Source organism: Syngnathoides biaculeatus, chromosome 11, assembly GCF_019802595.1.
Source record: "Syngnathoides biaculeatus isolate LvHL_M chromosome 11, ASM1980259v1, whole genome shotgun sequence".
Lineage (NCBI taxonomy): Eukaryota > Metazoa > Chordata > Actinopteri > Syngnathiformes > Syngnathidae > Syngnathoides > Syngnathoides biaculeatus.
The window spans coordinates 6,903,925-6,930,614 of NC_084650.1; the positions used below are offsets into that span (position 1 = coordinate 6,903,925).

General features: G+C 42.4%; 1 protein-coding gene and 2 long non-coding RNA genes across 8 annotated transcripts in view; 2 read left to right on the forward strand and 1 right to left on the reverse strand.

Annotated features, from left to right (window-relative positions):
* Nucleotides 1-26,690, reverse strand: part of enpp6 (ectonucleotide pyrophosphatase/phosphodiesterase 6) — a 72,555-nt gene that overhangs the window by 37,227 nt on the left and 8,638 nt on the right. The gene's annotated exons all lie outside the window — the stretch shown is intronic.
* LOC133508754 (uncharacterized) lies at nucleotides 1,168-8,894 on the forward strand. The gene is made up of 2 exons (XR_009797139.1): nucleotides 1,168-1,835; nucleotides 7,938-8,894. It is a non-coding gene; the product is annotated as an uncharacterized LOC133508754 (long non-coding RNA).
* Nucleotides 10,292-25,609, forward strand: LOC133509034 (uncharacterized). Of its 6 annotated transcripts, none has more exons than XR_009797213.1 (8): nucleotides 10,294-12,965; nucleotides 13,209-13,281; nucleotides 13,393-13,535; nucleotides 13,621-13,791; nucleotides 13,877-13,941; nucleotides 14,193-15,045; nucleotides 16,398-16,551; nucleotides 21,151-25,609. It is a non-coding gene; the product is annotated as an uncharacterized LOC133509034 (long non-coding RNA). The 6 variants fall into 6 exon arrangements; XR_009797215.1 differs by having other exon boundaries at nucleotides 10,295-12,965; nucleotides 14,243-15,045; XR_009797211.1 differs by having other exon boundaries at nucleotides 10,292-12,965; nucleotides 13,877-15,045.

Below are 26,690 nucleotides of genomic sequence, written 5' to 3' on the forward strand. Positions count from 1 at the left end.
AATGATACAGCAACCTTTTCATGCCACACAAACCAAGATACAGCATATGCATCATGGGTGAAAATTAAATATCCCTCCCAGCCAATGGGATGCTAGGAAAATGCGACTTCTTTGCTGATGGCTTTGTCTTCTGTTTCATACGTCATTGAATTAAACTTCATGCAGCCTTTGAGACTTCCAACCGTTATTTGTGAACGTAGGTTGGTCTTAATGTTTTTTTAAATGTGAGAACTAAACATTGTCAATACTCACACACCTCAGTGCGTGGTAGGTGACAGGAAGTGGGTTCCAAATTTTCACACTCAGCTAGTCTCCAGGTTTAATCTTTTTTCATTTCTCCCCACTTAGTGTATAAGGCCTGAGATTAGTGGCAACTGGACTCGCTGTAGCTAGCAACACCAGGCTAACACTGATGTACAGATGTGTCCCGATCCTGGTTTTTGTTTGCAACAACATCCTGCTTGGACCATGCGCTTTAGGGCCATTATAGGACTAAGTTTTTGGTGCATCGCGAAATATTTGTACTGGCCCGATTGGTCCAGCATCTGTAACGTGGGTGGTCCTGGGTCATCGGCCACCGTTAATGTCAGACTCTCCCACCTCTGCCCTAGGCAACACTGATACATAGATACAACCTTTAATGGTTATCAGTAACCCAAGCATAATTTTTGTAGCAGCTTCATTGATTTAAAATTGCATTCAAATTTCAGTTTTCAGTAAGCCAAAAGACAATAAGAAACTGCTTCTCTATATGTGCTTGTGTGTGAGGTCAGTCAATTGATTGTTTGAAAAAACATACATCATTAGATCAACAATGGAAGAGGCTTCACAGCTTGTATGTTATTGGCCTGGATAGATTGTTGTTTTAGAGCTCACTAAAGTGGGGAACTGCCACGTGCACATATTTTAAACTGAGAGGGGGAGCTCCGAATTTTAGCCAGTTAAAGCAAACAACCTTGTCATTTACAGAAGCCATCCATTCATCCATCCATTTTACTGCACTACCGATTCCCTTCATAGGGTCACAAGTGAGCTGTAGATGATCCCTGCGACTTTAGGTGATAGGTGGGGTATTCTCTTGTACTGATCATCAGTCAACTGCAGAGTTTATGCAAGCTATGAGTCTATTTCAACAGTGACTTACATTCATTCACTTCAGCCTGTAAGATAAGCTTACACATTTCACAGAGGCCTGTGAAATGTATCTCCTCATGTGTCATAAATCTTTTTTAATTACTCTGTTGCTGTGCAGGGATGTGTGTGTGTGTGCGCTGTTTGTCTATGGGAAGTTTAAGAGCTCAAGGTGACTGCAAATTTATGATAGTTGCATTCTTGTGGGTTTTTGTAACAGGAAGAACTGTGTCCACTCAGAGGACACCCGGCCTTGAGAAGATTAACTGTCTCTGTATAACAACTTTACTTGTCTTGTGAAACCTCTTTCCCCCTCCCTATGTGTGAAACTCAATAAAATGTGTGGTTTTGGGGGGGCTCGGAGAGAGTCTTACGTGCGGGTGTGGAGGATATGTTCTGCTCCTCCAAGCTCTCCCTAAACTGCAGTTTAGTAAAAAATAACTCTGCCTCTGTCTCAATCATTTTATCCCGGTGTCGTGACCTTTCGGTCCACATTGAGCGAGAAGTCCGTGCTTTGGACCTAACATTTTCTCTGGTGCCGAAACCCGGGAACCAACAGCTTGACGCCTGGAACGACGCGAGATCAACGAGACCAAGAATCTGGTACCAGTGTCCTCCATTGAAGGATCGGTCGCATCGCTGATCCAGCGCCGGACCGGACTGTCGGGTGACGGGTCCCAACGGACCAGGGCCACGGCACTGAGGTAGGATAAAACTTATTTGGTCTCATAGGATGGTTATATGGTATAACTTAACATCTAAAAATAAAATAGAGCGGAAATAAACCCAGATTTAACAAGTAGTAAAATTACGTTAAAATAGGAGACTAAAAGTGGTGTGTGAGGACTGCTCCGATACTTCCTGCCTTTTAAAACTTGTCTCTAGGTGAGACACAGACAGAATAGGTTTCTGTAAAGAGTAAAATACGTGTAGGTCTCTAGGTGAGACCAAGCAGAATAGGTTTCTGCATACGCGTAAAATACGTGTAAGTCTCTCGGTGAGACCAAGCAGAATAGGTTTCTGCATACACGAAGTTTCTAGGTGAAACTAATAGAGAGTAAAATACGTGTAAGTCTCTAGGTGAGACTAAGCAGAATAGGTTTCTGCATACACGAAGTTTCTAGGTGAAACTAAAATAGAGAGTAAAATACGTGTAAGTCTCTAGGTGAGACTAAGCAGAATAGGTTTCTGCATACACGAAGTTTCTAGGTGAAACTAAAATAGAGTAAACACTGCACAAGTGAGAGGAGGAGGAAGTTCGTGAGCCCCAACCACACCCGTCAAAATTCAGAATTTTCTAAAATAAATCTCGCCTTAGGACCAACAAAGGACAAAAAATGGGACAAATAGAGACAAAAGAGGTGACTGAACCTCCTGATGTGAAATTTATGCAGAGACATCATCCGGGTAGTTGTGAGTATTTGAAAAAATGGGTCAATAAATATTATTTCCGACCCGATCTTAAAGATCCGGAAGAAATTAAGAGATTAAAAGCATGCATAAAAACTTGATGGGAAGAAAAGGTGAGAAAGGGAAAGAAGACAGGGAAAGTTGAGATGGAATTAAGTAAGTTGAAAATTTGGGAAGACCAGTGTGTTAAAAGGCAGAGAAATATAAAAGAAAATAAACAAAAAAAAAAGAGAGAGACGAGAAAGACAAAGAGGGGGGTTGATTGCTGCCCTTGGCATCAAGCCAGATGAAGAAACAACCGCGCCACAGAAGAAAGCAGCAACAGGAAACGCACACCAGCAAGCTGTAAGCGCAAAAGGAAGTGAAACCACCCGAGCGGTGAGCCAGAGCCCAGCAGAAGGCGGGGCTGAAGAGGAAGAAGAAGATTGGAGAGAGGCAACAGATCCTGCAGCCCCTGCATTCTCGCCGATCACCACCAGAGGGGTACGTCGGAGAGCTGATGAGACAAAAGTGAAGATCTACCCCAGGTTATCTGATTGGCAGGAGCAGACCCCAGCAAGGAAACAACGCCACCCAGCGGGGCCAAGTGGAACTACAAGTGGAGCTGCAGAGATGTACCCACTGTATGCTGTTGCCAATCCTCATTATGGGATGGATGGAGATAACGAACCCACCATCCTAGTGCCAAGACCATGGACAGCAACTGAATGTTCTGAAGCCTGTACAGGCCTGGGGGATCCAGAGACAGACCCAGCTTCTTGGTGTTCTAATTTCAGAGAACTAAAAAGCTCTTTTCACCTTAATGGGACTGAAGTGGAGACAGCATTCAAGACAGCGCTGAAACATCGTTGGGGAAGAGTGAGAGGAAATTTTAACCCCCGTGGAGGAAACAATGGACCAATCCTACGCCCAGATGACCCCCTCCTGACTACCAGGATGGATGAAGTACTGGAGCGAGTAATGACAGCTTACCAGAAGCCACCAGATTACAGCAAAATCAGACAGTGCCGCCAGAAACCAGAAGAATCAGTCCATGATTTCAAGATCAGACTGGAAGGAATATTCAAAACCAACAGTGGGCTGCCTGAAGATGCTAACGACAATGGTCCCTACCACAGCCAGCTAAGACAATGCCTTATGGATGGTTGACACACGAGTCCTCTGAGGTGTACGCTATGCAAAGAAGAGGTCAAAGAAGAGGTCAAGGTCAACAAAAAGGGGGACCAAGCCTGAAGTGCTACAACTGTGGGAAACCAGGACACCTGACTAGAGAATGCAGGAGTCCCAAGAAGTGTTTCAACTGCCAGAAAGAGGGACACATGGCACGTGAATGCCCCCTCCCGGACAGCCGGAAGGGAGGGAACAACCGAGGACCATCAAGAGACCCCCCATTCAATCCACAATATGATCAATGACTATTAGAGGGAGAGGAAGATGAGGGTGATGAGCCAGAAGAACCACCAGACCCGGAGGAAGCATCATCAATCCAAGTTTTCGACCTCTCCATCTTAAATCTGGAAGACCGCTTAAGACCCAAACCATTTCGGTGCCTCAAAGTTGGGCCATTTAAAAAAACAAAAAATTTTTATGTGACACTGGAGCAGACCATTCAGTCCTGATAGATCCAGTTAAGGGAGTAAAAGCTTCCAGAAGAAAAACCATAGTGATAGAAGCTGGAGGCCTAGCACAACGCGAACTATGGTCTCACCTGGTGTTGGTAGAGGATGAAGATGGCCAACAAATTGAAACCAAGTTTGTTATGAGCAACACCTGCCCTGTGAATCTAATGGGCAGAGACCTATTGACAACACTGAGAATAAACCTGATTGCCACGGAAGATGGGATCAAACCAATCAAATCTATGGAACAGATGGACGCCTGTGTCAGCCAAGGAAACGGACCACCGGATGAATTTTATTCACTGGACCTTGACAACGTTGGTCCAACCTCAGTTGTCTGTGACCTAGAAAGAACTGCAACACAGATGCTCACGTCAAAACTGGGAATTCCACAAGTGAAATGGCCACTCCATGTTACTCTCAAGTATTTCAAGGAAAAAAAAACAAGTGCAGATTGGGTCAAGAGGTTCAACCAACTTGGACCCACCAAGATCACCATAAATCACATAGTAGCCACGGATGAAGGACAAGCATGGGCAGTAGTCTCAATTCCTCCAAAAGCTGAAAGCCTGAACCCCAGAAAGTTGTACCATGTCTCCCTATCTCGGAGTCCAGGAATGAGCTGGAAAAGCATGGCGGGACTGGCCCTCACGTTCCAATACCCAGGCCTTCAGAATTGGAAGGATCATGGAGGAGGGTATTTCACTTGCACGACTTATCCCATGGGAGAAGTGAGACTAAGAAAGCTCTACTGGCAAACCACGGCCACTCCAACCAAACATCTCAATGCACGACAGGAGGCAGTGATGGCTAATTATGCCGCAACGGACTTCCCAGGAGTGCCATCGAAATTGTGGGCCTCATCCAAAACTGATGTTGGTTTGATGACAACTGCCATACCAGCAAAGATAGAACCAAAAACGACCTACAGACCACGGGTGAGACAATATCCATTGAAACCAGATGCTAAAGAAGGAATCAGACCAGTCATTCAGAATATGTTGACAGCAGGGATCTTGATTGAAGACGACACAGCAGAGTGCAACACACCAATATTCCCTGTGAAAAAGGCTGACTCAAAATCATGGAGACTGGTCCAACATCTAAGACAAGTGAATGCGGCTGTCAAGTCAAGGGCTCCTTGTGTGCCAGATCCACACAGCCTGTTAAACGAACTAAAGCCAAATCAAGAGTTCTTCACAGTTATTGACCTCAGCAATGCATTCTTCTCAATCCCACTGCATCCATCTGCTAGAGGCTGGTTTGGCTTCAATTTCGATGGGGTGAAGTACACTTACACCAGGTTGCCACAAGGATTTTGTGACAGCCCCACAATCTTCTCCACCGAAATCACCAGATGTGTCAATTTGCATCCACACGCACCAACTACTCAAATCCTTACTTATGTGGATGACATCCTCATTGCTACCCCCACAGCGGAAGAGAACCAGCAGCAATCACTGGCATTGTTCAAACATTTAGTAACTACTGGAAACAAAGCATCGCTCCCAAAACTCAAATTCTGTCTCAAGGAAGTCACATTCCTGGGACACAGACTTTCTAAACATGGCAAGAGACTCACGGATGACAGACGAAGAACAGTTCAAGAGGCTCCAAAACCAACCACAAAGAGACAAATGATGATGTTCCTCTGTTTGACCAATTACTGTCGAAGTTGAATTCCAAACTATGCATCAATGACTCAACCACTTCAAGACCTCATCTATGCTCACGAGATGGAACTCAAAGCTCCAATAACGTGGACACCACAAGCAGAAGAAGCTTTCAGTGAACTCAAACAGCACATCACCAGTTCCGGGGTGTTAGCCCTCCCGAACTATGACAAACCATTTATCCAAACCGCAGACTGCAGAGAAGGATTCATGACCTCCGTGCTGCTACAAGATCATAGTGGGAAAGCACGCCCTGTGGGATTCTATTCCAAGAGACTAGACCCTGTCGCTTCTGCACTGCCACCATGTGTTCAAGCAGTTTGTGCAGCAGCAATGGCAGTACAAGCTTCAGCGGAAATAGTCCTGTTTCATCCACTCACTTTGAAAGTCAGCCACGCGGTGGACATCCTGCTCACTCAGTCCAAGATGTCATTTCTGTCACCAGCTAGACACCTCAGCATTACTGCTACATTACTCTCACAACCCCATCTGACCATACAGCGATGCAACACTCTCAACCCTGCAACCCTGTTGCCAACTCCAGAAGATGGAGACCCGCACAGCTGCACAGACAAAACTGAAGTCTGCTGCAAGCCACGCCCAGATCTCAGAGACACTCCATTGGGAGTAGGTCACGTCGTCTATGTTGACGGGTCCTCATCCAGGACACCTGATGGAAAGAACAATACAGGCTATGCAGTGGTAACAGAAGAGGCAATACTCAAAGCGGGAAAGCTCCCAGGCAACTGGTCACCGCAGGCAGCAGAAATCGTGGCACTCACAGAAGCATGCAAACTCTTCCAAGGTCAAGAGGTCACGATATATACGGACAGCCAATATGCCTATTCAACGCTCCACGTCTTTGCTGCACAATGGGCCAGGAGAGGCATGCAAACATCAAGTGGAAAACCAGTCCAGCATGCTGATCTGCTCAAAGCCTTACTCCAAGCAGTTCTACTCCCAAGGAGAATTGCTGTCTGTAAGTGCAAAGCCCACACGAAAGCCACTGATCCAGTCTCCCAAGGGAATGCTAAAGCTGACCAAGCAGCAAAACAAGCAGCGATGGGAACCAGCCACACCCATGTTCAAGAAGAAGCAGACAGCACAGATGAAGATAAGTGTGAACGAACGACACATCCTTCGCAGAAGCAAGACATCATCCCTCTCCAAGTTCTGAAGGACATGCAGGACAATGCCCCGCCGAATGAAAAGCAACAGTGGACTGCAGCAGGAGCAAAAATGGACGGCCTGGGCATTTACAGAGTTTTGGACAAACCCTGCCTCCCTCGGAGTCTTTTTCAAGCAGTGGCTAAATTGAGTCATGGGCCAAGCCATGTCTCAACAGGGGGGGATGGTGGGGATAGTAGAAAATAACTTCTACTGTACTAAAGGCCTCATTACCTATTTTAAAAATTTTTGCAGATCGTGCCTCACATGCTGCAAACACAATGCTCAGGGAAATGTCAGACCTACAAGAGGGAAGTGCCCACAAGGGTCTTACCCATTTGAAATCATCCACATGGATTTCATAGAACTGAACAGATCCGGTCCACACAAATACTGCTTAGTAATAGTAGACTCATTCTCAAAATGAGTAGAAATCTACCCAGCAAAAAAGCCAGATGCACTGACAGTAGCAAAAGCTATATGTAAAAACATCATCCCAGATCACGGTATTCCAAGAGTTATTTGGAGTGACAATGGGTCACATTTTGTTAACCAAATTATTGGAGAAATGGCCCAACATCTAGGGATCAGCCAAAACATCACTGTGCTTATCATCCAGAGAGTGCAGGACTAGTGGAGAGAACTAATGGCACTATCAAACTTAGACTCAAAAAGACCATGGAAGAAACAGGGAAACCATGGCCAGAGTGTTTGCCCTTAGTCAAAACATACATGAGAATAGTTCCAACAGTAACAGGCATCACACCTTTTGAAGCAGTAAAAGGAAGACCTTTTCATCTTCCATTATGGGAAGCGTCAGGAGTACAGGAGGAAAAAGGGGAACTTGACCCCATGACAGACTGGCTGCTTAGACTTTTCCAAAATGACAATGTGAAAAGAGCAAATGATCTGCCAGCTCCTTCTCTCCCTTCCACAGAGGAATCGGTGACTCCAGGAGACCAGGTGCTGATAAAGGTCATCAAGAGGAAGTGCTGGTCCACCCCGAGGTGGGAAGGCCCATTCACAGTGCTCCTGACCACACCCACAGCCGTCAAAATCGCGGAGAGAGAGATGTGGATTCAAAAGTCCCACACCAAAAAGGTCCATCCTGTCACTTAAAGCAGCTACTATGGTAACGACCCGGTATAAATACTGACTGATTTCCTACTGTCTACGGGTGCGGTACTGAGAACCAAACCCCACCGGTGAGGACATGTGCTAGTAACCCCTGTCCTCCGCTTTCTTTCCCTCTTTATTTAGGTTTACTGTGTTCTCTGCCATTTTTTATTTTATTCCCTTCTCAGCCAGGCCATGAGGCTGTCGCTCCAAGCGGAGGGCAGGGGAGGAATTTTTCCCTATTAAGAGGGTTTTCGCCTCCCCCTGACAGGGTACCTATGTTGTGCATTATTATGATGTTGTGCTCTAAAACCTGTTATAGGACTGAGTTCAATTGATGTTCCAAAAATCCACAACAGGGGGGAAATGTAAGATAAGCTTACACATTTCACAGAGGCCTGTGAAATGTATCTCCTCATGTGTCATAAATCTGTTTTAATTACTCTGTTGCTGTGCACGGATGTGTGTGTGTGCGCTGTTTGTCTATGGGAAGTTTAAGAGCTCAAGGTGACTGCAAATTTATGATAGTTGCATTCTTGTGGGTTTTTGTAACAGGAAGAACTGTGTCCACTCAGAGGACACCCGGCCTTGAGAAGATTAACTGTCTCTGTATAACAACTTTACTTGTCTTGTGAAACCTCTTTCCCCCTCCCTATGTGTGAAACTCAATAAAATGTGTGGTTTTGGGGGGGGGCTCGGAGAGAGTCTTACGTGCGGGTGTGGAGGATATGTTCTGCTCCTCCAAGCTCTCCCTAAACTGCAGTTTAGTAAAAAATAACTCTGCCTCTGTCTCAATCATTTTATCCCGGTGTCGTGACCTTTCGGTCCACATTGAGCGAGAAGTCCGTGCTTTGGACCTAACAAGCCTCAGCTCAAACCAAGCAAATAACTTGGAGCATGACTGATGAGCCGTAATTCATGAAAAAAAGAAGAATGAATTATTGAACTTCAGAGAAATATGCAGCCAACAGTCTGTCCGGAATGTATTGTTTTCAACATTGTGGTTACAGTCACTGACAGAATGTTCGGTAATAATGGCGCAATCAGCATTCTGCATGATCACTCACGAGGAGGAGAGGCTTATCCAACAATTATTGTCATTCCTTGTCAGAGTCCATCTGAGCGAATACTGTAAAAGCTGATTTTCAAAGCAGGGCTCCCCTTTGTTGTTAATCAGAAAGTACTTTGGATTAAATACATTTTTGCTATTGCCTTTCTCTCCCAAGGAAAAACCCCATTTCAAGTTTGGATGCATGTCTTTGAGGATGACAACAATTCCAAAACAATGGAATGGATGAATGCATTGATGGAGCATCGTGAGGCTCTTTTGAATGTTAACCCATTCGTGGGACATCATGATTTTCACGCATTATATCTATCCTTCAGTATATAAAAATATTTAAGTGTTTCAATCTGAAGCCATAATTTGGTATCAGGAGAGGATAACTTATCACGTGTGCACTGAAAGTAAATGGGCCAAATAACATTTTTCATTTTGGACAAAAACAGAACATTGAGGTACAGTTCATTTGAGATGCTTCAAATCAACCATCTGTCTAATGGGGTCTACTGCCTAGACTCAAGTTAGATTTAGTCAATCTCTAGACACATTCACATATACAGTGTCTTGTGAAAATATTCGCTCGCCCCTTGAACTTTTCAGCCTTTTACCACATTATAGACTTCAAACATTAAGATATAAAATTTTAATTTTTTGTCAAGAATCAACAAGAGGACACATTTGTGAAGTGGAATGAAACTTATTGGATATTTTAAACTTTTTTAACAAATAAAAAACTGAAAAGTGGGCCGTGCAATGTTATTTGGCCCATTTACTTTCAGTGCACACGCGATGAGTTATCCTCTCCTGATACCAAATTATGGCTTCAGATTAAAACACTTAAATATTTTTATATACTGAAGGATATAATGCGTAAAAATCATGATGTGCCAAAAATGGGATTCTGCCCATGAATGGGTTAACATTCAAAAGAGCCTCACGATGCTCCATTAATGCATCCATCCATTCCATTGTTTTGGAATTGTTGCCTTCCTCAAAGACATGCATCCAAACTTGAAATGGGGTTTTCCCTTGGGAGAGAAAGGCAATAGCAAAAATGTATTTAATCCAAAGTACTTTCTGATTAACAACAAAGGGGAGCCCTGCTTTGAAAAGCAGCTTGTACAGTATTCGCTCAGCTGGACTCTGACAAGGAATGATAGAGTAGAGATAGTATTGCCCCAGTAACTTCACTTGGTTGTGTGGTGTTCTCTTCTTTGAAAAGACCTTTCATGTCAGAAGGGTCGTGTTAGTCTCCCACAGTCGGGTCCACCGCGTCTTTTCAATGGCGAATGTCCGGGTGATGTCACGGACAGGGGATGCAGCCAATATGGCGACCACTTGGATGTCGTCGAAAGACTTCCGCAACTTTGCGCATGGATGACGCGCTCTCCGCTCACATTTATTTTTTCGTATAGACGTTGAAGTGAATAATGTTATATGTATTTTTCATTACAATATCTATTTTAGAATCTTTATAGGATGACACTTGACCTTTAAAGTGCCACTGTCACGTAATGCATGACTTTTAGTATGTTATGAATTAAAAAACGGCAGCCAACATGGACCCATGCGTTTTTTCACCATAAAACATGTTTTTGATGTATACAGCGTTTTGTAACTCCTGCCATGAAAATCCTCTCGAGGGATTTGTTTTCGAGAAGAACCAGGAAGTGACGTAAAGGACAGACCCGCCCTCAAGTGGACTCGTTTGTTTCTGTTAGTTTTACCTCTGGGAAGGTAGCTCATTGTTCCTTTGTGTTAGCCAAAATGCCGGCTCGTTGCATTGCTGGACATTGCTTGAAAACTTGGGATGATAGATTTACCCTTCATAAGTTTGGAAGAGACCCAGTTCGTCGTGAAAAATGGATTGCACAGGTGCAGAGGACTAGAGCTTCGTGGGTTCCAAATTACGGGTAGGTGTCTATACAGCTACTAAAAAAAAATAATAGTTTGGGGCGGACCACGTAATCAATCTTTCATAACGTAACAAAAGATCCGCGTACGAAATGTGTCGATATGCATGTCAGACGGCGTCGGGCTGCTGCAAGTATGGCAACCACTTGGATGTCCTAGAATGACACTTCCGCAACTTTGCGCATGGATGACGTGTTCTTCACTCACATTTATTTTTCGTATAGACATTGAAGTGAATAATGTTATATGTATTTTTCATTACAATATCTATTTTAGAATGTTTATAGGGATGACACTTGACTTTTAAGGTACTATAATGTGTTTGTGATTTGTTATCCCTTTTACTCCTCATGCTGCATGAGCACCAGCCAGTAAGCCAAAGAACCACAGCCTGTTGGTCTCCTCTGACCAGAAGCAGACAGACAATTAATGACAGTGTTTGGTGAAAAATACCACAATGTTTGACAAGACAGTGCTGTTGAAAAATAGTGAGCGTGGGGGAATATATGGCATCACATGCAGTGAAAACGCGTGATTTTTCATACAATGAGGATCTATGAATATCGCATAGCCTACACATTTTGTACTAATGAAGTCCTTTCAAAGTCTTGTGTTGTTGTGTTTAATGAAATTTGTCATACTTAATGAAGGGAGAGATTGATTCAGACAGAGAATTCCATGACAGTTGTACTGTTTTATAAGTCTGACAAGTTCGATGGTTTCATTTTATACAGTACTGTATATCAATTGTTCAACTGTATAGATTTTAGATTTTCATCCATTACATCTTGAGTACCAACATGACCAAAAAAAATAAACAGCTGACATTTTTTCAAGTTTGAGTATTTAAGTTTCCAAAGGTACCCACACGAACATTTCCAACTGTTCTCTGGGTGTGGGAAATGGGGATAGGTTTGCATGTTTTGCCTGCCAGCAGGTAGTGGTGAGTTGTATGCTGATGCAGTTGACTGAATGAGAAGAAGAAAATGCATGATGTCCCTTAATTCGAAAAAAAGGGTGCTTGTTGCTATAAACAAGTCTAGAAGCCTCCAGTTTTCTTGTGGTGAAGGCAATAAATTAACGTTTTCCACACACCACCTGAGGCATTTGTCGTGAGTGGTGTAGGGAACGAGCTAGAAAGCATGTGTTCGCCTTCAGGCGGGGATCTAGTTTATCATCACAAACCTTGAATATGTAGCTAGTTAGGCAGTTACCTACCACGGCCTGATGGCGATAACATAACGAGGCGACAACCCATAGTACTTTTTATTCGAAACTTTTCTTTGTTTAAAACCTCGGTGAGTATATATTTCTTTCCAAATTACTTCATTTATTTGTACTTATAGATGTAAAAGTAAGTAGTAGTAGATGTACTAGTACTAGATGCATAAGAGAAATATGAAAGTGATATGACTGCTCGCACTGTTTTTTGACGCTCGCAAAAATGTTGGTCGCATTGCAAAATCGTTTTTTTAAATTCCATCCATTCAGCTGTCAACGGACAGGAGGCAGGGTACACCCTGAACTAGAACATGTGTATTGAAAAATTTGGTACTTACATTACGATACTAACCTACTTTGCAGGGAAAGCTACCTTGGCAAATGCACCGAAGAAATTATATGTTCATCTTGAGAGTGGTATGCAATTTTAGCAGATGGAATCTTGTTACTCAACCAAATATATTTTAAATATCCTGAAACACTGGCCTCCACTATTGAGGATATATATTCTATCAATTAAGGGTGCTGGCTGTGCCGATTACATTTATAATGAATCCAAAATATCTGTTCTTTTTTTAGCTAACACAAGTGGGTATGGTACTCATCCAACTTCCTTGGGGCAGAATAAGACGGCTATAGTAAAAGTGACCGGTAAGTAATTTTTCCCAAGTTGTGCATGGTGAAATTATTGGCGTGCCTCATTTAATTCTCTCACTGCATGTATATCAACAGGGTCATTCATTGATGTAGTATTTTTTTGTATAAATGTATAATTTGAGATGTTTTGTTTTAATTTTTCAAAGAGTCCAGGAATTCAATTAATTGATGTCATGACTATAACTATCAAGTTTTCAGTGATGTGATATTTCAGGTCATGGTTTATTTTCTTTACAGCTCCACAAACCTCCTGAAGTGGAGGATTCGGAAAGTGAAGCCAGTCCTGTAATTGCCCCACAAGACCATCAAAGTTAATACATGTTCTGTTTAAACCACTTTATAAGAAGAAATCTGGCCCAAAGAGCACAAAAAAAAAAAAATGTGGTTACTATGATATTGTGTTTTATTCATACTGTTTTAGGCAGTGGAACAGGTGGTTCACCATCAGCATGAAGAACCCTAAGACATTCAAAACCAAGACATCTACCATTAACCTCAAGCCATCCACCACCAAAGATGAGCCTCTTCCATTCCTCCAAAGAGAGTTGGCCATGTAAGAAGCAAGTAAGCCAAATGTCTACAAATAACTCATTTGAAGACCCTTTTGTCATATTTGTGCTTTTTGCATTGTGCATGTGTTGTTGTTCAGGGTTCCAAAAAATGGCTGATGCTGATTACTGAGATAAGGGACACCAGCAGGCATCAAGACCATAGGGCAGCACAACAAGAGGACGTCGACATTGTACAGATAAAATATGTGGCCGACTTCATTGTCCTTGAACAGAAGGTGACAGAAGACCCTTCTGCTTCTGCAGAACTGGTATGATTAAGCATGGAAAAAGTTGTTGAGTTTAATTTGAACAAAAACTAATTCCTAATTTTGCCATCCTCTTTTTAATTTGCAGAAATTACAAATGTTGAAAGTTGGATGGGTAAACCTTAAAGAAAATATCAAACGGATCCTGAAGAGGTAATTGAATATTATGTATTTTGTACAGAATGTATTTTTTTTTACCAGTAATATACAGTTCAGAATAAGGTGAAGATTTTGTACTTGTTTAAACTTTCAAATGATATTGCAATTATTAATACAATTGAAAGTATTTTCTGTGCTGTTTGCAGACTTTTGAACTATGAGGTCCTTCTAATGCTCTTTCTATAAACAAAATAGGGATTCTTGTGTTAAATAGATTCCTAACTGATAGTTATGATGTTTTCCAGACGTAATAATAACCAAGTTTCTTAATTTTGAACTCAAAATGTGTCTTGAGAAACCATGAGGGGACCCTGGGTGACGTACAAAGTGCGGCCACGTCATGCCTGAAATATGCGCCTGACAGATGTGGTGGCAGTGGCAGGAAACAGGACGGGAGGAACCATGATGGACAGTAAATATGAGAGACACATAGTTAAAGTTCACATAGTGGAATATTATATTTTATTTTGTTTGTAACATAATTTGAGCAAAAAGTTATTTGTTCTAAATGACAGAAGAAAAAAAATGTGTTCTAAATGTTAAACATGCATGTATTACTGTGGGGTGAAGAACCTAATTGTTTGGAATTGTCTGAAGTTTGATTGGTTTCACACTGCATAATAAAGGTTTGTTTGTTTGTTTGTTTTAATGGCTCAATTTCCATGTAGCATGTTGTTTCTATGTTCTAAGGCAACGTTGATTGTATGTGGGATTGTCACATTAATGCAATTGAAGTAAGAATAATTTAGTTGTGTTGTTTTTCCATATTTAAAAGATGTTTCGCAATAGCTTCGACTGTTTCGCAATAGCTTTGTATAACCAGCAATGTCATAAAAGGATGTTTGGATAACCAGCAATGTCATAAAAAGATGTTTATGTTATATATGATGTTGAGCAAAGCCATTTGTTAAGAACAAAGATAGCGTGGCGTCAGGCGGGCTGAATTGGCCACTCACCCCTCCTTCCGCACACGCTTAGAGTATAAAAGGAGAACTTTGGATACTCTCGGTAGAGTCTGCTGCGGGTTGCGTACGGACGCCCAGCCGGTATTGAAGCTCGCTCTATCTGGAGTGTTGGCTCTCCCTCCTATAGCGCACGGTAAGAGCTGGATATTCTTCTAACAGCTGGTTGGATATTACTTAGCTTCATACCACGTGATTTGTGCTTGTGCTTGTGTTACCATTTCTGTGTGGGACCAATAAAGTGCCAATTGTTGGTAGCCAGAAGTGTGTCTTATCTTCATTTCTGAGAGCCTATCTCCAACGATCCTATTAAAATTTGATACCGAACTCCTGAGCGAGGTATCAGAAATGTTTTAAAACAGCAATTTACAAATACAATGTACAAGCAATGTTGTTTCAGTTCTTTAGAACAGTTCCGTAGAACTTCAGAACAAAGTTCTATAGAACTCGGGTCATGAAGTTCTATAGCATTTCTATAGAACGCTTCTATAGAATTTCTATAGAACCTGGGTCATAAAGTTCTATAGCATTTCTAAAGAATTCCTGTAGAACTTGGGTCCTGAGGTTCTACAGAATGTTTCTATTGAAATTCTTTAGAAATGTACTATAGAAAATGTTTAGCAGGGCAGTTCTGAGGACCAGGGTTCAAATCCCAGCCCCCCTGTGTGGAGTTGGCATGACCTTCCCGTGCTTGCGAGGCTTTTCTCCGGACACTCCGGTTTCCTCCCACATCCCAAAACATGCATTAATTAGACACTCTAAAATGCCCTTAGGTGTGATTGTGAGTGTGACTGTTGTCTGTCTCCATGTGCCCAGCAATAGACTGTTTTCAACCACGTGACTACATTCGAGGCACCTGGCCATGTTGGATGGGTTCACTATACTGACGCGCTGTTCACGCTACTGCTTTTGCATATAGACCGGAGTTACACAAATGTTCCTATGTTGGATTTATTATTTGATCATGGATTTGTTTATATCATCCTTGCCCGAATCATTCTCTTTGCGAGTGGCTGTGTGACCTGAAGTGTGACCCGAAGTGTGACCCAGCCACATTTGGGAGGGTGATGCGCCCACCCCCTTGCTAATTACAAAGCAGATACTCCTGAACACCATCAACAGATGCACGCCCTTGCTGACTTCAAAGCAGATACTCCTGAACACCATCAACAGATGCATTCCCTTGCTGACTTCAAAGCAGATACTCTTCAAACACCATTGTTATAAATATTTATCTTAGTATTTATCTTTGAGTTGGTACTGCCATGTGTTCCTCCATTTGTTTTGTTATCTTGTGACCCTTTGTTTTGAGAAAGTAATAAAAAGGGGGACACTGGTAAGAGTGAGTGAGAATGGGTGTTGGCGTTGCAGCTGGTCAGTCAAACCCGTTTCTAATCTAGAGCCAAATTGAAGACCTCGCTTGTCCCTTTATTTGTATAATTCATCCAGCGGTTGGGTTTAAACCTAACATTTACTTGGTCCTACAAGCCGGATTCCAACATACCGGAGGATCCCAGCTTCAGAGTTGACTTCCAGGAAGACCGTGGCCACGGCAACACAGACCAGTTAAGGGACTGGTCCTCGATCTTTCAAACTGGGATCTGAAGGTTGACGGAAATCCGAGGGACAAGAAGACATCTTGGTAAGAATGATTTTCCTTGTGGGGTATGACTGAGTGAATGTAAATGTGAATGAAATCTGAGCGAAGGCACTGTCGCAGTCTACATGAAGGTACTGTGTAGGAGAAGGCTTGTTGATACTAGTAAATGGCAAGTTGATGGACGGCGGAGTCCGACGAATTCCGTGGAAATAGGCGAGGACGGAGTCGGTTGGCGCACATAAATTCCGTATTAAACAATACTTCAATACGTAAATAACACATCAATGTAATGTAATAACATCAAACAAAACAGCTGAGAAATATGCGAGGACGGACTCGGGTTGCGCACTTAAATTCCGTGTTAAACAATACTTTAGTACGTCAATAACAAATCGATACAATACAGTAACATTAAATAAAACTGCCGTAACAGAAAAGAAAAGAGAAAAAGAAAAAAAAGGAGCGTGTGTGTCTGTGTAAACGATTGAGTGGGTGACAGGATCTCAAGTGACAGCTTATTTGGAACCACAGGCAACATTTCTCCGCCCCTCTGGGTAGAAGCTTGAAAAATACTAAGCGAGAATATTTAACAGTCATCCTATCTAATACAAAAGCTGACCTTAGTACACGATAGGTGTAGTGTGTTGGCTCCAAATTCTCAAAATGGGGAATAATAGCAGTGAAGAAAAAGGGAAGAAAAAAATTAACTTTGAAGGATTGGGAACGTGTCGAGGCACAAAGCCTAGATAAGCTAAAATATTTAGATAAATTAATTAGCTTAATGATTAATTAGATGAATTAGAAAAATACAATTTTGCTGGCCACGCTAATTCAGAAAATAAATATTTATAAATGAGCAAATAACAAAGAAAAAAAGAGATAATAGTAATAATAATAATCCAGTTGAGAGATGGCAAATTGTAGAAATAAAAGGTGACCTTAATAAAATGGCCTAAGATGGGTATGACAATACCCAATGGTGATTACAAAAGGAAAATAAATAAAGAAAGAGAGAGAGAGAGAGAGAGAGAGAGACAGAGAAAGAAAGAGAGAGAGAGAGAGAGAGAGAGAGAGATTTTAAATGTAGTGTGTAGACCTCAGAAGAGACTTGAGTCATGTAGCAGTACAGAACAGTGAGATAACAAAATGTTCAGAAGGAGTCAGAAAAAGAAAGATCAAGAAAGTGGACAGGAAGAACAAACAGTTGCCCAGAAATATCTGTTGTTCCAAAGAAAAGAAGATGATGAGACAGGACACTAGACACAAAAAGACGAGAGGTAGTCGAGAAAAACAACAAAACAAAAAACAGTGACTTACTACTACCTTCACATTATGAGACAACACCACACAGAATGACTAGATCAGACGGGACTGACTTGAAATGTCGTTGACTCGACTATTTTAGTGTATCGGACTTGAACTAAGAATTGTGTTAAAAATGGTATAACTTCACACAAACCCGACAAAAATCAATCTGCAGTAAATTATAAAATTCAGAGACCAACCGAGCATTTTAGACAGAGCAAATCAAGCAAATTAAACAACAAGAGTAAAACAAAAGGATGAGCCTTTTGAGGAATACAGAGTGTAAATGACAACTCTATTCAAGACGAAGAGCGGGTGGCAGGAAGATAAAGATGCAAATAGACCTAACCCTACAGGGACATTGGAGTATCTGCACACAAAAATAAGAAATAGGTAAAAATAAAGAAACAAATATGAGAAACAGAACTCTACAGATACCTTTTATCAAGATGAAGGATAGGAGGGGTTTACCAAGATGCATTCTCAGCAAAAATGAGACTTAACACTCACTCAGGATAAGTAGCATAATTAAAACATCCGGTTGAAAAAGGGCACAAAGTGAGTGAAAATAAACTACAAATGTGTAAATAACAAGGGAGCAGAAAAAACCCTTTGTCAAATATACATTTTAGTGTCAAATACAACACGAGCCTTGACAGATAACAGCACACACCTTATCTAGATGGTGGGTTGTCAAGGTCAGTTTATGAACTCAGCAAATCGTTAATATGCATTTGCCAGAGTACACACATTTGCACAATATTTAAAGAATAGAAGTATGATAACAACAGGCAAATCAGTTCCACATGCAGAACTCATCACAAACACTAGGAGCAGTGTAACGGCCACAGACCTTAGTTGTATGCAAATCTGCTGCACACACACACAAAACGGACTTAGTCTCAAGAGGAAATGATTTTGCGGATAGAATGGCAAAGGAAGAAATCTTCAAAATGATTTCTGGGACTAAAAGAGACAATGTCACAACAATATTTAGATAACCAAACCCCTATTAATATGCAACAACAAAGCTCAATGCAAGAACGGGAAAATTGGCACAAACGAGGGGGAATAAATAAAAAAGATGGAGTTTATGTTAGCACAGAACAAAAACCCATTTTACAGAAAACATAAATATATGGGAAGGCATTTTGAGCCATGCTTTTTACATGCCTCAACAGGAGGGAAATGAAGACTAGATACATTATACAATTTATTCAAAGTTTTTTGTCAAGCATGTTTGATCTGAGCTAAACATAACGCACAAGGCTAGGTAGGTAGGTTTCCGACACCTACTTATCCCTTTCAAAGAACAGATATAGATCTTAATGAATTAGATCGAAGTGAAGAAAAAAAATACTGTTTGGCCATTACAGAAGCATTCTCTCAATGGATAGAGTTATTTCCAACAAAACACTTCGATTCTCTAACAGTTGAAAATGTATTATGTATGGACATAATCCCATGCAATGGCATTCCAAAAACAAATTAACAGTGACAATGGAATGCGTTTTGTAAATCAAAGAAAAAAATATGGACAAATAGGGAAAAATTTTTCATATTGATTTAAAACATCATTGCACTTATCTGCAAACAGATTAAAAAATGTGTGGAGGGAACAGACTCTGGACAAAGTTTAGACTTTGTTAAATACTACATCAACATTACGACTATTTCAGGCCTTAAAAAACTGCATGAAACAATGTTTAGAAGGCCAATATGAAACTAATGATGATTTGAATTTAGCTGACTAGATGAAGAAAAAATGTAAAAAGAACAAGGACACACATAAGCACCAAGTGATAAATATCTTCCAGGCTCTCAGCAGGAGGCCAAATTAGTGGAGCTGGGAGGCTGAGTGCTTGTGAGAGGAAGGAGCATTGACGCTATCTTAAGTTACCGACCATGCCAACATCTTAAAAAATAAATAAATAAAATGGAAAACTAAACTTAGGTTAATTTGACACATTGTAAAAAGGTCATTTCAATCTAGGATCCACTTGGTTAGTTGAGCGGAAAACTGACTCGAGGCTGGGTATAGTCTTATGGTGACTAAAAATAGCCAAAAGTCAGAGAAGACATTAAAAGACACCGAACCTATTAGGGACACCTAGATGAAATGCCTACCCTAAAAGTGATTAAGTCCCAGATTAGGAGGCTGTGGCATGATCGGAATCATGATAACATTCTTCCTGTTTATGACACATCTGTGGAGCGTTGGAATGTTGTCCTACTATGAAAAACCTTTGACACTCCAAATGATTTTGAGCACCACCAAAGTACCTTTGAAACCACCTTCTTATGAAGAAGCAAATATACCTTACCTTGCTTCTTTGCGAAGGCAAGAATAGTCTCAAGGCCACAAAGTACTGGAACCCATCTTCTAAATCAAAATTAACCAAAGTAAAAGTGATCCAGTGTAGGAATAATTGTGATCATAATTATCAATCATCTGCTTCCAATAAAGAAATGCTTTGCTCTGCTCAACATAACGTGGCAGCCTCCTAGCAGGAGATAGCAAGAACAAAAATGTCTAATCATCAGAACTGTTAGAACTGCTACCTGTTGAAGAAATGATGACCAGACATGTATTCAGCTATCTTCCACACATGCCCACGCACATGAACAAACATGTACACCTTGTTTCCAACTGTTTTGCTTGCCGTCTCCTTTTTGTAACATCGATGTAAATAAGGGGCATCTTAAAACGAAATAAATAGGGGTGCCGAGGAGAGGATAATCAGAGATCAGTGGTGAATTGTACGAGACACTTGTAAGATAGCTGTTCTCATTCCCACTGCCAAGGTCGCTGTCGTCCAGTTACACTGAGACTGCTGTCATAATGGTGACTAAACAGTTCAATTTTGCTGTTGGGTGTTGGATGAAAACGCAACCCGTGAGTGGTACCTGTAGGAACAACTCAAGGTCCCCCCCCCAATAAATAAATGTGTAAATAGAATGGAATAAAAACAAAACAAATTGGAAAACTACATACAAAAAACTTGTCCAAAAGATTGTGTTGTTTGCATGGATCCAGAGGTAATACCAGTGCTATTAATTGATAACGAATGCAAAAAAAAAAAAAAGTTGGGGGATTCTGTGTATCCATTAACTTCTTTCGAAAAACAACAAACATTGTTTTCGAATGGCGTGTCACTAGGAAATTTCACATGCATCAATTTGATAGGACTGGAAACAAATTGGGAAATTTATCAGCATTGATGTGTAAAACCATTTTTGTGCCATTGTCATGGTGGTGCGGCAGCAACTGTCTTTTTGATTTTTTTTACGCCGGATGCCTTTCCTGACGCAACCCTTCTGCATTTATTCGGAGAGAAAGCTGGAGCCAATCCCAGCTAACTTTGGGCAGCGGCAGACTACACCCCGAACTGGTCGCCAGCCAGTCGCAGTGCAGATGTCGACTCCATCACTGCGCGGGAATCGATCCCATGCTGGCTTCACTCAAAATGTCCCTCTGAGGGAAACCCGAACTACAACGTGGCCTGCAAGAGAAATGAGTTTGACACCCCTGTACTACACCATCAGAAAAAAAAAAAAAAAAAATCAACAAGTTACTGTGCTTTAATAACTTTATTACTGCCATTTGTCTATTCATCCTATGTCTGTTTATGAATGAACATCTACTGTACATGCAGTTTTACCCGAACACTGGCATAGACTGAGCAAGAGCTGAATGACATGGACAAAATAGCAGAAAGAAACACGCGGACACACTGTAAAAGGTTATCTCAGCTAAGTCACCCAATGGGAAAGGTGAGCAAAGTCCAGCATAGGGTGGTGCAGATTTATAGTTTCTGAAAATACCTGAAGGCTGGTGAAGATTTAAAAGACACTTGACTCATTTAGGGGTGACTTGGTCGACATGACTTCAAAATAGCTAAATAATATGATAGCATGTAGGGCTGCAACATTGACAGCCGTAATGATATTTTTGTTCATATGCTACTTTTGGACACCTGTAAAGCTGACAAAAATACATAACAACAGAGCCAATAATTATACTCAGTCAGCTATGCCTACCACACATAAGATAAAGAGGCGCAACCTCATTACAAATAACATTGGTAAACAACTATGCGAGAGTCACAGAGGCATGAGGGGAGGACTCCATGTGTGCCTCCCAATGAATCAGTGAAGCACTTTTTCAATTACTTGGCAGTCTAATTGCTGGGGATTCAATTTATGGGCTTATGCTAAAGGAAACCACCATTTTCTTCTCACCATTTGCCAATTTAATCCTACCTTAAACCCGAATGCCATACAAAAGAGTACGTATACTATGGAGGGAGTATTTTAACTGAAAAAGCCTGAAAAACATTTTTTTTATTATTATTATTATTATCTTTTTTTTTAAATGGGAAAAAAATGGTTGTTATTAATGTTGAATACAGCTAACAAGGTAAACTATAGTTACATAATATGCATGGGCCTTAGCAGAAATCACCACCACCACATTTTCTTCTCGCCATTTGCCAATTTAATGCTACCTTAAACACGAATGCCATACAAAAAGAGTACGTATACTATGGATGGAGTATTTCAACTGAAAAAGCCCGAAGAACATTTTTTTATTATTTTTTTTTTTACAAATGGGAAAAAAATGGTTGTTATTAATGTACAATGCAGCTAACAAGGTAAACTATAGTTACATCATATGCATGGGCCTTAGCAGAAATCACCACCACCACATTTTCTTCTCGCCATTTGCCAATTTAATGCTACCTTAAACACGAATGCCATACAAAAAGAGTACGTATACTATGGATGGAGTATTTTAACTGAAAAAGCCCGAAGAACATTTTTTTATTATTATTTTTTTTTACAAATGGGAAAAAAATGGTTGTTATTAATGTAGAATGCAGCTAACAAGGTAAACTATAGTTACATCACATGCATGGGGCCTTAGGCCACTAATGCGTGTCATTCCAGCAGAAATCCCAACACAGTGTACCCTGGAGGTAATGACTAAAACAACTCCTAACACCACTTGTCAGAAATGGAAACGTGTTTATCCAACAACTAAGGCAGTAAATATTAAACTGAGATTGTCTACTAATGTTGCATTGGCTAATTTCTCCTGTGTTAGCTTCAGAGGGACTGATTTTAAGGTGGGAAGTCTCAACAAAACATGGTGTCATGATATCCATCTGCAAACTGTCATGATCCTGCTGCTCCCGCACGAGCTGTGCGGGTGCCTGCGCGGGTGCGCTGATTGGGGCGCACACCTGCGTCTCATGCGGGCTGATTAGTCTGTGTATTTATATCACCCCGATGACGATTGGTCCCCGCCAGTTCGTTGAGCTTCATGTCCCGTTCCAGCACACTCGTATCCCTGATCGACAACCTGTGTGTACCGACCTTCGCCTGTTCTCCGACCAACCTTGTAAGCCTGACTTCTGTCGTTACTTCTGCCTGCTTTGATTGTTCTCCTGTGTACAGGCTCCTCCCTGCCCGCTCACCTGCTCTCTTCGCCCGACGTCCCAACTACCGCTGCTGCACCGGACTGCCTGCTCGATCCCCTACCTCTGCATATAATAAACGTTTCTCCTTGAACTACCTTGCATCTTCTGAGTCCTGCATTTGGGTCCTACTCTCGTTCCAATGGGACGTGACAGGAACTGGCCAACACAGGACCCAGCAGGAAAGACCCGGCGTCGCCGGGACCGACGCAAGGTAGACCGTCTGCCGGAGGACCATGCCTGTCTGATCCGGGTAGGCTCCCTGATTTCCTCCGCTTCCGTGTCTTACGCTCCGCCAGCGAGGTATGAATACGTCCCGAACACGACCCGTCCGGCTCCTCATATTCTTCTGGACTCTGACTTTTCGGAATATGAGGAGGACCGTGATTTGTATGACCGGATGCCGGAGTACGACTCCGATTATTCTGATTATCAATCTGCTCGTCCGATCTTTCATCCCAGTCAGTTTATTTCACCTCCCCGCGTTTCCAGCACCCGAGCGTCTTCGCCCGGTAGGTTTAAGTACACCAATCCGTATGAGGGAACCCGCTTGGCCATCTACCCGGGACCTCCGCGTGGCGGCCAGAGGAGACGCCCCGGCCGGGCGCTCCCCGGTGCCTCCCGCTGCGCGGCAACTAAGACATCGTCCTCCCACTCCTCGCCGGCAACGGCGAAACCGGCAGACCCGCCGCTGTTGGCGAAGCATCCAGCCCAGAGGGAGGAGGAGCCGCCAAATCACGAGGCGTTCTGCCGTGAAATGCGGGCGCAGATAGAGCGGCGAATTGGCGGCTCTGACGGCCCAGGTCCGGCAAGGATTGGCGAACCAGCCAAGCTATGCTGACGTCACAACTGCGACGGACTCGCTGCTGATGCAGGTTCACGTGGCAGTTGGAACTGACCCGCTCCCGAGACACGCCCACGTGTCAGTTTTGACTGATTCTCTGCCTACTCTCGTTCACGTTGCCGTGGAAACCGACCCGCCCACTCGCCAAGCTCAGGCTGCAGTGGGAACGGACTCGCCACCTCGCCATTCCCACGTCGAGGTTTTGGCTGTTCCGAGCAGAGTTCACGCGGCAGTTGGAACTGACCCGCTCCAGAGACATGCCCACGTGTCAGTTTCGACTGACTCCCTGCCGACTCTCGTTTACGTTGCCCTGGAAACTGATTCGCCACCACGCCACGCCCACGTTGCTGTCTCAACGAATGCACCGCTGCTGTCCAGGAGGTGAATAAAAACGTTGACAGAATCAACTACATACATTACAATGTACAGAAACTAGTAATTATATGGAAGCGGGCTTTATTGCATTAAGGGAACAACCAGCTGCAACCTCACTCATGACGTTCCAGAACCGCATAGCGGTCGACACACTCCTGGCCGAGAAGGGTGCCGACTGCTCAATGTTCGCTGACCAGTGTTGTTTATTCCAAATATCACCTGATGGGTCACTCACAAGGGCCATTCAAGTCCTCGCACCCTGAACCACAAGATGAAGGAGCACTGTGGTGTAAACACATCAGCCTGGTCTGAGTGGTGGGAAAAAAAAGTTTGGCAAATCTAAAAATTTGGTGTTCTCTGTCATAGTTTCTATAGCTGTTTGCAGCTATTCTTGCATTGTGTGGATGTTGTTGTATTCCCTGCATAAAGGCATCACATAACCAAATCATAACCACTGCTATTGCCCCGACAAATTCAAAATTGGCAGAAATAGATCCACTATTGGCACAACAGGGTAATGACAGTGATATTGTTGACCACGATGATGACGTTTTGACTTCTCTTCCAGACCTGTTCTCTGAGCCAGAAGATTACAAGTAATTAGTGCTATATTTTCCTCCGAGTGTAACTATGTAGAATAAAGCCGAAAGTGTGATCTATTAGATGACGTGGGGATTTGAGCAAATGTTGGATAAACACGGAGATAATGTAGAAATAATTGTAAATAGAATTAAGTAACTGCTTCTGACTGCAATGAAGAAATGCTTTGCATGCACATGCACATGAACAAACATGTACACCTTGTTTCCAACTGTTTTGCTTGCCGTCTCCTTTTTGTAACATCCATGTTAACAAGGGGCGTCTTAAAACTAAATAAATAGAGGTGCTGAGGAGAGGATAATCAGAGAGTGCAGTGGGGAATTATACGAGATATTTCCTCTCATCTCTCATCGCGAGACTTGACCTGGTGTCTTTGCTTCCTTTTTTGTCCCGTTTAATGAATGTCTGATTGGTGAACCTGACATCCAGAAACTAAAGGCTGCTGACTGGTTTTAAATTGCGACAGGCATTTTTGAAAAAAATAATAATTGGTTTCCTTTTGTAAAACAAATGTGGGACAGTGGAGCAGTTGTTGAGTGATGGTTTCACAGTTCTGAGGACTGGGGTTCAAATCCCAGCCATGCCTGTGTGGAGTTACATGTTGACCGAGTGCCTGCTTGAGTTTTCTCCGGGCACTCCGGTTTCCTCCCGCTTCCCAAAAACATGCAACACTAATTGGACACTCTAAATTACCCCAAAGTGTGAACGTGAGTGCGGCTGTTGTCTATCTCTATGTTGCCTATGGTTGACTGGTAGCTTGTTTGAGGGTGCCTCGCCTCCTGCCTTGCGGTGACAGGGATGGGCTCCAGCACTCCCGTGACCCTTATAAGGATGAGCGGCTAAGAAAATGAATGAATGGATGGATGGATGGATAGATAGATGGATGGATGTTAGAACCAGCAGAAAATCCTAATCGAAAGATTGTGTTGTTTGCATGACAATTTTTACAGATTATCCCGGCTATTCATATGATGTCTGTTTATGAATTAACATCTACTGTACATGCAGTTTACCAAACACTGGCATAGCTAAAAGAGCTGCAGAATGTGAACAACAAAAGTGTTTTAACATAGATCGACGCCACTGATGTTCCAAGTTACTCACTCTCTTCTTCTTTTCCTTTCGGCTTGTCCCGTTAGGGGTCGCCACAGCGTGTCATCTTTTGCCATCTTAGCCTATCTCCTGCATCTTCCTCTCTAACCCCAACTGCCCTCATGTCTTCTCTCACCACATCCATAAACCTTCTCTTTGGTCTTCCTCTCGCCCTTTTGCCTGGCAGCTCCATCCTCAGCACCCTACCGCCAATATACACACTCTCTCGCCTCTGAACATGTCCAAACCATCGAAGTCCGCTCTCTCGAACATTGTCAGCAAAACATCCAACTTTGGCTGTCCCTCTAATGAGCTCATTTCTAATCCTATCCAACCTGGTCACTCCGAGCGAGAACCTCAACATCTTCATTTCTGCTACCTCCAGTTCAGCTTCCTGTTGTTTCTTCAGTGCCACCGTCTCTAATCCGTACATCATGGCCGGCCTCACCACTGTTTTGTAAACTTTGCCCTTCATCCTAGCAGAC